Raw genomic sequence first — 14,843 nt, 5'->3', positions numbered from 1 at the left:
TGTGCTTGATAAGCAACCCGATGGCAAGGAAGTATTGAAGATCACCATAAAAAATCTTGCACTCGGGGGCAACCACAAGTACAAGAAGATGCTCATGTTAAATTTATCAAGCCCAAGAATTCAGAAGTTGGCATGTGGGAAAAGAGTGAAGCTAAGCACAAGCGAATCAAGCCAACTTTTGATATGCTGCTATCCAAATATGCAAGTCAAGCGGCCGGTTCTAGTTTTAATCGTCCATCACATTCAAAGCGTTCAAGATCGCTTCCGACGCAAGAGTTTCGATGCTATGCAAGGCCATGTGGGTCATGGGCACCGACACCATGGATGTCACAACCCCCCCTATGCACCATATTACATGGGAGACTTCAATGGAGGATGGGGGCAGCCCCCAATGGCTCATTATGCTTTTCATATGGGGCGGGCAACACTTTGAAGACCTACTCGCGAGGGGCTTTATTATGCCACACATGGCCATTTGAGTTATGGTGCTAATCGGCCAACAAAAATTTCTCTGAGCAAGGCCAATAAAAAAAGGGCGTATTAAGTCACCTAATGCGGAAATTTCAGAATGTGACAAGCGAAAGGAGGTCAAAAAGCCGATTGTTGGTAATTTGCAAATTCTAATGGTGATATTTTTATTGTTCAACAGGGTTCCATGGTTAATTATCACGAGGCTAGCACAAGCGAGGCCAAACGTAAGGATCCGAAATATACCCAACCTAAGTGGTGTCCTCCCGGTTTAACTAAGACCATGAAAAGGAGATTACAACGTATGAGGAACCATGAGAAGGTAGAGCGCAAAGAAGAGAAGTAAATGGACGAATTGTTCCATGAAATTCGGCCCATTGCACTCACAAAACAAGTGTGGAGGCCTAAACAAAAAGAAAACACAAATGCTTTTACATTAGGTACAACAACATGTTCACCACCAAAAGAGGATGATGCGACCCCTATTACATCGTCCACACCACGTGAAACATCCCCTTCAGTTGAGGAAACTTTAAGCTCAATATACACATTGGGAGATGAAGATGAGATGGTGGATTACGAATCTACGTTGGTTTGGGAAGGTATGGATATTCATATGGTGTATTCCTTATGTGCCGACTTTCATGCTATAGGTTGAGAAGGGTAGGTGGCCCCGCTAGATTTTTGTCCTAAGAACGCTATATCCGCGAAGTCGAAAGAACCGGTGAAAAACTTGAAGCCATTGTACCTCAAAGGTCATATTAACGGATCGTCGGTTGCTGGGATGCTCGTTGATGGTGGTGATGTGGTAAATATTATGCCCTATTCAGTCTTCAAGAAGTTGGGGTTACATGATGATACATTGATGAAGACCAATATGTTACTTAACGGATTTGAGGGTAAAGAAAAGACAAAGGCCAAAGGTGTGATGTGCATGGAACTCACTATGGATAGCAAAACTTTGGCCACCACATTCTTCATCGCCGAGGTGCAAGTTAACTATAATGTTATATTAGGTCGTGATTGCGTTCATGCTAACTAATGTGTGCCATATATCATGCAGCAATTCTTAATACAATGGGTCGATGATGAAGTAGAAGTCATTCACGCTCATAATTCAGATTTTGTTGCTTTGGCCAATGCGTCGGTGGATTGGAATCATCCTGATGTTACTTGCTTAACAGGGCGTGAGCTCTTGGAGTTTGATTTCCTTAGTGCCACAAGGAACGGGTTCATTCCCATCACTTTTGAAACTGACTGGAGGTAATCGGTTCCAAGGTATGATGTAAATAAGAAGTTAAAATCAATGGCCGATATAGAATTATCACCCCAAGCATGAACATGGCGTATATAGATTTATCTCCCTAAGCACATATAAATGGACGATGGAGTGTTGACATCGTCCTTAGAACAAATATGATGCAAGTTATTTTTTGGCACGCTAGCTTTGTCGAAAAACATGGGTGCATATGTTGACGCTCAAAAGTGGCACAATCGTAAAAGTTACTTAAAGCTATGTCAAGATTAATTCAAACTTATGATTAGAAGTCACCATGGAATGTATTTCTTCGAGAAGATCAATATGGATATAAATATGATCTAAAACGGAGCTCGGATGCAAAAGTTATGACAAGTTCATAGATCCTCATATTGACACCAGATTAAATAATGGCATGAAACTCGATTAACATGGCCTTTGATGGAAAATATTTTAACATGAAAGTTGCGCGCCTCGTTGAAACGGTCGGTTACGATATAAATATCGTCTCAATCAGAGTCATATGCAACCCGTGGAACCAAAACACGATCAACAACACAAGCTGCAGAGTCATTTTGGACCCATCAAGTTTTTTGACTCGGTAATTCCGAGAAAAAGCACTCGGAAATTCCAAGTGAGATGCAGAAGATTACAGAAAGTTGGTCACGTTAACTCGATGGGACCAAGAAAAATCACTTGGTGGCTCCGAGTTGGTTCAGAAAATTGCTAAAGTTTCCTGTCCGAGTTAAGTTAGGGTTTTTGACGTTTTGGACGGGATTTTTAGTCCTTTGCTTGTACGGGAGTCCATCTGCCTCATATATATGTTAGAGGTGATGGCCGATTGAACAACACACAATCAAACAAATCAATCTACTACTTTTTACCCTAGTTTTTACATCTATCTACTTTTTACCGACCTAGGGCAGACCATAGCAGCCGTGCATGAAGATGGGGTCCCTCCCCGGTGCCTGGGGATTTTGGTCTTCAAAAGCGCCAGCCACTGTCTTGTGTATCGCACTGTCGGTCGGGTCTCCTTCGATGTGAGCTGCGGTGCATCACCCCGGCGTCAAGGATACACACGACGTGTTCGTGTGCGAACAGGGTGGTGCATGTGCTTGTTTTCTTGTATCTCTATTGGACTTGGTGGCTGAAGTAGAGAGTGTTGTAGCAGGATGTGTGGAAATAGAGGATGTACCTGGCGTTCATGACAAAGATTGATGTGCAGAAAAAATAGTTCTCACCCATGCTTGTCGATCCTGCACGTCATGTTCATCTTTGAAAGCAAGATGGAATAAATGAGTGATAGTGTTATAAGTCTTATATTCCAAAATAGTTTGAATATCTCTATTTAATCCACCCCTAAAAAGTGAAAGCATAGCTTCATTATCCTCAACAATACCATATCTAATTATGCCAGTTTGTAATTCCTAATAATATTCTTCTACATAACGTTTTCCTTGTCTTGAGCGCTGCAAATTTTGAAGTAATTCACGTTGATAATATGGTGGAACCCAATGATTCCGCCTAGCAGTTTACAAAGCATCCCAAGTACTTGGAATATTATCATGAAGTATTCTACAATGTCAAAACCACCAAACACAAGCAAAACTAGTGAATGCACAAACAACATCAACAACACGTCTATCCCGATGAAATTTTACGCATGTAAAACGTTGTTCCATTTCTAATTCCCAAGTAAGTTATATATCAAGAATATATCTACCCTCAAATGTTAGAATATTCAATTTAATTTTAGGGAGATGGTCATGATCCCGTACCTGAGGGGTGGTGCAGCCCTACCATTGCGATTGTGTCCATGTGGACGACTTGGTGCTTGTGGTGGTGGTCGCCCTCGTGTTGATTTGGAGCAACCTCTAGATCATCATTGTAATCACCATCATAATACTCATTCTGCTCAATATAGTAGCAACAAGAGTGACACAGGCCGCGACAGTGGCAACGACACCGAAATTTTGGCCTTGGTCGATAGGCACACGTTGTGCTCGTCCCACAAAATTCGGATGATGTTGTTGTTGTTGCAGAGGTATGCCAGGTGCAACTTGTGGTGGTAGATGTGCAAGCACCTCATTGAACTTGGTGTCCATCTTGGTGTCGAATGTCTTCTCCGAATGATCTAACTTCTCCATGGCCTCTCCCAAGCCGGTCACCAAGTCATCCACCTGTTCACCCATCATTAGCAGAAATTTACCATGGAGCTCCTTGTTGGTCATGCCCTCCCAGTCGATCTCGTCTGATTGTGATCCCGGCATGGTTAGCAGCAATAGGAACACACAAGAATATGAACCTGTAGACTACTAGGAAGTGGTGGTGCTGGTGGTGGTGTGTCACAAATCCATCAAGCAAAGCTCAACTTCTTACCAGTTCTAACCGAGCAACACATGGTGATTGGCAACCGTTGTAGTCAAATTCTCAAAGCTTGGATAAAGCGATTGCCACGTGGTGTCAAACACACGAAGTAGTAATATGTGTAGATGGGATGTCTAATAACACGGTAGAAAAAATGTGAGAAATAATGAGTTCAAAGATACAAAGCTGAAGAAACACTCAATGATGGTACCATGTTGGTCCTAGGCTAGACTGTACTAGAAACATGTGCATGGAACACCGAAAAAATCACGACGCAACACATAATCAAGGGAAGAGGACACTTTGTTTTTTCGCCCATCTTTTTTTACGCTCTTTTCCCCCGCAGAAAATCACTATAATGGTGAGTGTCTCAAAACTCTTCTGAAGGTCTAAAAACGGGATAGACACATTTTTTGACTAATTTATTTCTGGACGCCCGGAGCAAAAGGTCGAAACTGCTCAATTGTTTTCTTCTATAAAACCGACTATATCAAAACGCTCTAGTACACCTAAAAATAGGATAGACAATCATATTCACCGGTGGTTTTTCGAAAATTTTGGACCTGGGTGGAGGGTGGTTTAGATACTTTTTTTCTTCTGAAAACTACTCATGCAAGGAATCACAAAATTGGAAACATATGGATCTTGAAAGAAAACCTAATGAGGGACTCGGATTGATGGTGGATATGTGGTGCTGATATATTGCAGCAGTGATGATGATGATGGGTATGGCAGCGGTGATAATGATGGTGTGTATGGAGCGGTGCTGAAGATGGTGGGTGATACGTCTTCATTGTTTCTACTTTTACTACCGCTTTTGCTCTTGTTTTGGACTCTAATTTGCATGATTTGAATGAAACTAACCTGGAGTGACGCTATTTTCAGCAAAACTACCATGGTGTTGTTCTTGTGCACACATAAAAGTTCTCGGAATGGAACGAAACTTTTTGGAGATTTTTTCTGGAATAAATGAAAAATACTTGAACCAAGACCCACCAGAGTTGAGGCCACACGCGCCCACTAGACATCAAGGTGCCCACATGGCTCCACTGACCCTAATTCAAGTGCTATAAAATCCTATTTTCGGAGAAAATCAGGGAGGAAGTTTCATGACGTTTCAAGATACAGAGCCACCTCCACTTCCTGTTCTCCATCGTGAGGCCTAATCCGGAGTCCGTTTGGGCTCCAGAGAGGAGAATCTTCGGTCTTCGTCATCACCAACCCTCCTCCATCACCAATTCCATGATGCTCTCTGATATGTCTCCGTCGTATCTACTTTTCCGAACTCTTCTGCCCTTGTTTTGAACTCTAATTTGCATGATTTGAATGGAACTAACCCAGACTAACGCTGTTTTCAGCAGAATTGCCATGGTGTTGTTTTTGTGCATAAATGAAAGTTCTCGGAATGACCTGAAAATTTACGGAGAATTATTCCGGAATTAATGAAGAATACCTGCGCAAAGATCCACTGGAGGAGGTGAGCCAGTGGGCCACAAGCCCAGGGGCGCGGCCACCCCCCTGACCGCGCCATGAGGGCTTGTGGGGCCCACGAGGCACCACCGCCTCCAATCTCAGCTGTATATATTCCGTTTCCCCCGGAAAAAAAATCAGAGAGAAGGATTCATCACGTTTTACGATACGGAGGTGCCGCCACCTCCTGTTCTTCATCTCGAGGGCAGATCTAGAGTCTGTTCTGGCTCCGGAGAGGGGAAATCGTCGCCATCGTCATCATCAACCTTCCTCCATCGCCAATTCCTTGATGCTCTTCACCGTTCGTGAGTAATCTCATCGTAGGCTTGCTGGACGGAGATGAGTTGGATGAGATCTATCATGTAATCGAGTCAGTTTTGACGGGGATTGATCCCTAGTATCCACTATGTTCTGCGATTGATGTTGCTACTACTTTGCCATGCTTAATGCTTGTCACTAGGGCCCGAGTGCCATGATTTCAGATCTGAACCTATTATGTTGTCGCCAATATATGTGTGTTTTAAATCCTATCTTGCAAGTTGTAGTCACCTACTATGTGTTATGACCCGGCAACCCCGGAGTGACAATAGCCGGAACCACTCCCGGAGATGACCATAGTATGAGGAGTTCATGTATTCACCAAGTGTTAATGTGTTGGTCCGGTTCTTTATTAAAAAGAGAACCTTAATATCCCGTAGTTTCCATTAGGACCCCGCTGCCATGGGAGGGATAGACAATTGATGTCATGCAGGTTCTTTTCCCTAAGCACGTATGACTACATACGAAATACATGCCTACATTAGATTGACGAACGGGAGCTAGTTACTTATCTCTCCGTGTTATATCTGTTACATGATGAATCACATCCGGCATAATCATCCATCACCGATCCAATGCCTACAAGTCTTCTACTACTCGTCCTTGCTACGTTGCTTTGCTGCTACTCCTGTTACTGTTGCTTTGTTGCTACTGCTGTTACTTTGCTGCTACTGGTTACTGTTGCTACTGCTGCTATCACACCACCTTGCTACTGATATTTTGCTGCAGACACTAAATCTTTGAGGTGTGGTTGAATTGACAACTCAACTGCTTATACTTGAGAATATTCTTTCGCTTCCCCTTGAGTCGAATCAATAAATTTGGGTTGAATACTCTACCCTCAAAAACTGTTGCGATCCCCTATACTTGAGGGTTATCAAGACATTTTTCTGGCGCCATTGCCGGGGAAGCCAAGTCAAGAATATTCTCCCGTCAACGTGCTTTTTCTGGCACCGTTGCCGGGGAAGCACAACTATATTCTCTGAGTCACTTGGGATTTTCGTCTGCTGGTCGCTATGAGGAATCCGATAGATCCAAAAACTAAAGTCTTGCCCTCAACTACGAGGACAGGTAAGGAACTGCCATCTAGCTCTGCCCTTGATTCACCTTCAGTTATGAGTAAGTTTGCGACATCACCTCCTGCTAGAAATCTTGATATGTCGCCTATGCTTGATGATGCTACTTCTGCTGCCCATGATGCTTATGATGATGCTATGCTTGATACTGCCTTGCCTGATGATGCTATGCGTGATACTGCTTTGCCTGATGATGCTATGTCTGATACTGCTTTACCACTAGGTGCATTCCTTGATGCACAAATTTCTAGAGTAGCTGCTAGATGTGATGATACTTCTGAAACTGCTGATACTATTGAAGTAGAACCTGCTACTATGCCTGAGTTGCCTGTTATGCCTGAGCGCTATGTTATGGAGGGAGAGATAGCTGAGGACTTTCTTGCGTGTAAGGATAGCTATGATGTTGAGAAACTACTACTCAAGTGGAAAGAAAAATCTTTGAACGCTAGGATGAAATACGACCCGAAGTTTGCTACTTCGTCTATCTTTGTGACCGATAAGGATTATGAATTCTCTGTCGACCCTGAGTTAATCACTCTGGTCGAAGCTGATCCTTTTCACGGTTATGTGTCTGAAACGGTTGTAGCCAATCTTACCAAACTGCACGATATAGCCACCCTATTCACTAGTGAGGAAAAGATCCGCCACTACTATATCCTCAAGCTGTTTCCCTTCTCGCTAAAGGATGATGCTAAGACTTGGTTCACTTCTCTTGCTCCTGGTTGTGTGCGTAGCCCCCAGGATATGGTCTACTACTTCTCTGAAAAATATTTCCCTGCCCATAAGAAGCAAGCTGCCTTGCAGGAAATATACAACTTTGCTCAAACTGAAGAAGAGAGTCTCCCACAAGCTTGGGGGAGGCTCATCCAGCTACTGAATGCTTTGCCTGATCACCCTCTTGAGAAGAATGAAATACTTGATATCTTCTATAATGGACTTCCCGATGCTTCCAAAGACCGCCTAGATAGTTGTGCCGGTTGTGTTTTTAGGCAACGAACTGTAGAACAAGCTGAGATTCTACTGAATAACATCTTGTGCAATGAGAATGCTTGGACTATTCCCGAACCACCTCCTAAGCCAACTCCGAAGAAAAGAGGTATACTATTCCTCAGTAATGAAGATATGCAAGAAGCCAAGAAATCTATGCGAGAGAAAGCCATTAAATCTGAAGATGTCAAAAATCTACCACCTATCGAAGAGATCCATGGTCTTGATAACCCGATACAGGTAGTAGAAGTAAATTCTGTGCGTAGGTTTGATGAGAGTGATATTCCTTTTGATAAACCTGCTAGCCTATGCCTGGATGAATTTGATAACTTTGTTGCCAAACAATAGAGTTTCAATGATTATGTTAGCAGACAACTGGAACAGAATGCTCGCATGCTTTGTCATTTAAGTGCTTGTGTGGACAGAAACGTCAATGATCTTAAACTTTTGAGTAAACATGCCTCTATGGTTACTACTCAGGTAGAACAAGTACTTAAAGCTCAAGATAACTTGCTCAATGAGTTGAATGACAATTCCGTTAGAGTCATCACTACATGCGGTAGAACGACACATGAACCCTTGTATCCTGAGGGTCATCCGAAGAGAATTGAACAAGACTCTCAAGGAGTTAACACTGATGCACCTAGTCATCCTAGAGAGAAGAAGAAAGATGATAGGAACCTGCACGCTAGCAACCCTGTTGCTGCTACACCTGAGAGTCCAAATGATGTCTCTGTCTCTGATGTTGAGACACAATCTGGTGATGAACGTGAGCCTAATGATGATAACAATAGTGATGTTCATGATGACGCTCAACCTAGCAATGATAAGGATGTGGAGATTGAACCTGTTGATCTTGATAACCCACAACCTAAGAATAGAAGATACGATAAGAATGACTTCGCTGCTAGGAAGCGTGGTAAAGAAAGGGAACCATGGGTTCAGAAACCCATGCCCTTTCCTCCCAAACCATCCAAGAAAAAGGATGATGAGGATTTTGAGCGCTTCATTGAAATGATTAGACCTATCTTTCTGCAAATGCGTTTGACAGATATGCTCAAAATGTCTCCGTATGCTAAGTACATGAAGGATATTGTGACTAATAAGAGGAGGATACCTGAGGTTGAGATTTCCACCATGCTGGCTAATTATACCTTCAAGGGTGGAACTCCTAAGAAACTAGGTGATCCTGGAGTGCCCACTATACCTTGCTCCATTAAAGGTAACTATGTTAGAACTGCTTTATGCGACCTTGGAGCCGGTGTTAGTGTTATGCCTCTCTCTCTTTATCGTAGACTTGAACTGGATAAGTTGACACCCACTGAAATCTCTTTGCAAATGGCCGACAAATCGACTGCTTTCCCTATCGACATTTGCGAGGATGTGCCTGTTGTGGTTGCTAACCTCACCATCTTAACAAACTTTGTTATCTTGGATATTCCTTAGGACGATGCCATGGCGGTCATCCTCGGAAGACCCTTTTTAAACACTGCTGGGGCTGTTATAGATTGCAACAAAGGCAATGTCACTTTCCATGTCAACGTTAATGAGCATATGGTGCACTTTCTGAAGAAACAATATCGAGTACATTGCATCAATGCTATCGAAAAAACTTCATCGATTCTTATTGGGAGATTTGAATGCCCTATTCCTCCTGTTAAGATGAAGTATGATTTGCTTGTTGGGGAGATACACATCCCCATTGAGGTGACCTAGTGACTATTCGAAAATTCTCCGTTCTCTTTTGCGATTCGAAAAGGTTTTGTCGAGGAGACTTGATCAACCTAATTGACGGATTTCTTTCAATGACCATGAGAAGGATGAATCGAGGAGTCACAAACCTCTGTTCCAAGCTTTCACTTTAGGTTGCTTAGAAGAAAAATGATAGGTTTAGTTTAGTTTTCCCTGTTTTCTGTTTTAGCGTCCGGTAGAAAAGTTCCCCGAAAATAAAATTTATCCGAACGCCGTGAAAATGAAGTATGATTTTTTCTGGAATTTTTGAAAGATTCTGAGATGAGGAGCTTGTCTGGGGGCTACACCAGTGGGGCACAAGCCCTTGAGGCGCGGGCACCCCCCTGGCCGCGCCACCCAGGCTTGTGGGGCCCACAAGCACCCCCTCCACTCATTCTTGCTCTCATCTGGTTCTCCTACCTCCAGAAAAAATCGTTTCATAGCTCATACCCGTGTTCTTGCTCCTCTTGCTGGGATTTTTGATCTCTTTGCTCAAAGCACCATTCTCCGAACAGTTTTGGGGAAATTACTCCTTGGTAAGTGACTCCTCCATTGGTCCAATTAGTTTTTGCTCTAGTGCCTTATACTCCGTGTATTTTTGCTGCCTTGGTGACCATGTTCTTGAGCTTTGCATGCTGATTTTAGCTGGTCCCAAGTAGTTTTTATGCCTAATATGGCCTCTAGGCACTTGTTGGAGTAGTTGCTACGAGTTTTGTTGAGCCTTGTTCACTTTTCCTTAGAGTCGCTAAAAATTTCAGAAATTTTCAGAGATAGAAAAGGGAAAAGATGAGGAGGTTCTTAAGAGGCTCTTCAAGCCGTGACCCCAAGGATGATGGAAGTGAGAAGAAGCCCAAGTATCTGGTCCCTCGAGTCGTAGAAGTTCAAGCGTGCGATTGGCCAAGCGACGTGTTCTTACGGGCCGCTGGAATTTATGAGAACTTTTATCACTTGGTGGATAACACAGGCCTTACCGCCTTCGTTGAAGATAAGTGTCCGCAATACCTCCTCCTCACTAATATCTTCGTACAAAGCTTTAATTTCTATCCAAGGAAGAATCCTCCTATGGTTGAGTTCAAACTTTATGATATCCCCCAGCGCATGTCACTCCAGGATTTTGCAATGTTTGCAAATTTCCTTTTGTTGGGGATATTCATGAACCTCGTCCACGGGACTTGGAAGCTTTCATCGATACTATTGCTGTAGGAGAGGAGAGAGGAGTGTCTTGTGCTAGAGCTGCTAGCATTCATTTCCCCGTGCTTCAATACTTCTCATTATTTGTGGGAAAATGTTTGATTGGCCGTGGTAAAGCTGGGTCACTTAGTTCCCCAGATCTTGCGGTCTTGCGCGAAGCCCTTTGTAACGATAAAACTTACAGCTTGGGCGCTATAGTAGCTCAACGGTTGAACACGAACCGTTCTAAAGGCATTGTCTATGGAGGTATCTATGCTACTCGTCTTGCTAGACACTTTGAGATACCTATTAGACTGGAGGAGGAAGAAGAGATTCTTCTTCCCGAGAGATATCTAGATTACAATAGCATGGTTCGCCATGACTTTCTTGATAGAGATATATATAGAAGGATGATTTATAACCTGGTGTTTAGTCAGGGTACTCGTGAGACTATTACTTTGCGTGCTCCTTCTTTGTTCAATCTTCATGCAGGCAGGTACACTATTATGCCCTCGGACATCTACGCATATTGGGGCCTAGCCCAACCACAGGTGCCCGTGCCCGAGCCACCAGTCGAGTACCAGACGCAAGTTTATCAGTGGGAGCCAGAGGAGCTCACACATCAGTGGCATCCTCAGTCCACTCCGGAGTACCCCGGAGCTGGTTATTTCCCTCCTTGGGAGTAGACCAATGTAGGCCAAAAGCCTAAGCTTGGGGGAGTACGTGTTCTCACCGACTTTACATTCTTGCTTATGCTTTCACATTATTAGTCGGTGTTCACACTTTGCCACTGTATCATCTATGCTAGTTTATTTTCTTTTTCTAGTTTTCTTTTCATGTGTCTGTCTAGTTTGAGAAAACCCAAAAAGATTTTCTTGTTCTTCTTTTGCTTGTTGGGAGCTTTCCCGTGTAAATAGTTTTCTTTTTCTTTGGGTCAAGGTACAAGACCATGGTTACAATGTTTAGTGGCTCTCGCATGCATACCTGGTTAGCTGTCAAAGAGCCATATTACTTTGTCTTCTCCTTTGTGTTTGCCTACAGATTCTCGCGTAGTCCAATACACTATTATTGTTCACATCATTCGGTCGTGCAAGTGAAAGGCAATAATGACGATATATGATGAAGTGACTGAGCCTGGAAAAGCTGGTATGAACTCGATCTATTTTGTTTTTGTAAATATGACTAGCTCGTCATGCCTGATTCAACTTTGTTGTGAGGGAAACATGTTTGCAATGACAACTTAGAGATCATAGTTGCTTATGCCATGCTTGCTTAGCTAGGAGCTTATAATGGTTTGTCTTGGATGCCCACATGAATGTTGAGATGACTGTGTTGTAGTATGATAGGATGGTATCCTCCTTTGAATGATTCAAGTGGCTTGACTTGGCGCATGTTCACGCATGTAGTTGAAACAAAATCAACATAGCCTCTATGATATTCATGTTCATGGTGATTTATGTCCTACTCATGCTTGCACTCAATGTTAGTTAATCTCAATGCATTTTGATGACTGTTGTCGCTCTCTAGTTGGTCGCTTCCCAGTCTTTTGCTAGCCTTCACTTGTATTAAGTGGGAATACTGCTTGTGCATCCACTTCCATAAACGCAAAGTTGTTCCATATGAGTCCACCATACCTACCTATTTGTGGTATCTACCTGCCGTTCCAAGTAAATTTGCATGTGCCACTCTCTAAACCTTCAAGAAATAATCTGTTTTGCGTGCCCGAACCGCTCATGTGGTGACAGGGGGCTATCAGTATCTTCCATGCTAGGCGTGTTATCCTCGATATGTGTTTATTCACTATCATTCACGAGAAAGGGGCCGGTAATTGGAATTCCCAGTTCCATACTCAAATCAAAAAGATAATTGCAAACAAAACTCCCCCAGGATTGATGTTGGTATGGACGGTACCCGAGGATTCGGCTAGCCGTCGAGTGTGATTGATTGGTGGTGGGGGAGTCAAAACTTTACTTTTCCGTTTGGGAACCGCCTATAGCATGTGTAGCGTGGAAGATGTTGAGAACTCTTAGTCATTGCGTTGACAATGAAAGCATGCCACCAAAAATTATTATCTTTGTTTTAAAAGCTTGAGCTCTGGCACCTCTGCAAATCAATGCTTCCCTCTGCGAAGGGCCTGTCTATTTATGTTCCTGTCGAGGCATCCTCCTCTTATAAAAGTACCAATTAGAGAGCACCTCTGTCATTTTTATGCTTTGCTTTTAACTGTGTTGAGTATGACTGTGACTGGATCTTCTTTGCCATGAATTACAATATTTAGTCAGCCCTTGGTCTTTGAAGGTCCTCTGCATTTATGTTTTGCGGTCTCAGAAAGAGCTTGCGAGATACCACCTGTTCGTACTACTTCATGTTGTTTTCATTGAAGTGTTGACATTTGAGGCTTATTATTATTTGCTCGCTAGCTGATTATGCCATTGATATGAGTTTACCGTGAGACCTAGATGTCATTTTCTTATGTGGTTTGCTTGTGATCTTGCTGAAATTCTGGTTATGACTTAGACATAGTTGCAACAACAAGATCAAACAGAGTTCGTCAAAGTTTTTCTTTTGTCTCTTTCAGTTTGTCAACTGAATTGCTTGAGGACAAGCAAGGCTTTAAGCTTGGGGGAGTTGATACGTCTCCGTCATATCTACTTTTCCGAACTCTTTTGCCCTTGTTTTGGACTCTAATTTGCATGATTTGAATGGAACTAACCCGGACTAACGCTGTTTTCAGCAGAATTGCCATGGTGTTGTTTTTGTGCAGAAATAGAAGTTCTCGGAATGACCTGAAAATTTACGGAGATTTTTTCTGGAATTAATGAAAAATACCTACACAAATATCCACCGGAGGAGGTGAGCGAGTGGGCCACAAGCCCAGGGGGCGCGGCCACCCCCTAGCCGCGCCATGAGGGCTTGTGGGGCCCACGAGGCTCCACCGCCTCCAATCTCAGCTCTATATATTTCGTTCGCCCGGAAAAAATCAGAGAGAAGGATTCATCGCGTTTTATGATACGGAGGCGCCGCCACCTCCTGTTCTTCATCTAGAGGGCAGATCTGGAGTCCGTTCTGGGCTCCGGAGAGGGGAAATCGTCGCCATCGTCATCATCAACCTTACTCCATCGCCAATTCCATGATGCTCTTCACCATTCGTGAGTAATCTCATTGTACGCTTGCTGGACGGTGATAAGTTGGATGAGATCTATCATGTAATCGAGTTAGTTTTGACGGGGATTGATCCCTAGTATCCACTATGTTCTAAGATTGATGTTGCTACTACTTTGCCATGCTTAATGCTTGTCACTAGGGCCCTAGTGCCATGATTTCAGATCTGAACCTATTATGTTGTCGCCAATATATGTGTATTTTAGATCATATCTTGCAAGTTGTAGTCACCTACTATGTGTTATGACCCGGCAACCCCGGAGTGACAATAGCGAGAACCACTCCCGGAGATGACCATAGTATGAGGAGTTCATGTATTCACCAAGTGTTAATGCGTTGGTCCGGTTCTTTATTAAAAGGAGAACCTTAATATCCCGTAGTTTCCATTAGGACCCCGCTGCCACGGGAGGGATGGACAATAGATGTCATGAAAGTTCTTTTCCCTAAGCACGTATGACTACATACGGAATACGTGCCTACATTAGATCGACGAACGGGAGCTAGTTACTTATCTCTCCGTGTTATAGCTGTTACATGATGAATCACATCTGGCATAATCATCCATCACCGATCCAATGCCTACGAGTCTTTTACTACTGGTCCTTGCTACGTTGCTTTGCTGCTACTGCTGTTACTATTGCTCTGTTGCTACTGCTGTTACTTTGCTGCTACTGGTTACTGTTGCTACTACAGCTATCACACCACCTTGCTACTGATATTTTGCTGCAGACACAAAATCTTTCAGGTGTGGTTGAATTGACAACTCAACTGCTAATACTTGAGAATATTCTTTCGCTTCCCCTTGAGTCGAATCAATAAATTTGGGTTGAATACTC

Source organism: Hordeum vulgare, chromosome 6H (assembly GCF_904849725.1).
Source record: "Hordeum vulgare subsp. vulgare chromosome 6H, MorexV3_pseudomolecules_assembly, whole genome shotgun sequence".
Taxonomy (NCBI): Eukaryota; Viridiplantae; Streptophyta; class Magnoliopsida; order Poales; family Poaceae; genus Hordeum; species Hordeum vulgare.
The sequence above is the reverse complement of the archived record's forward strand: the minus strand, read 5'-3'. Positions refer to the sequence as shown.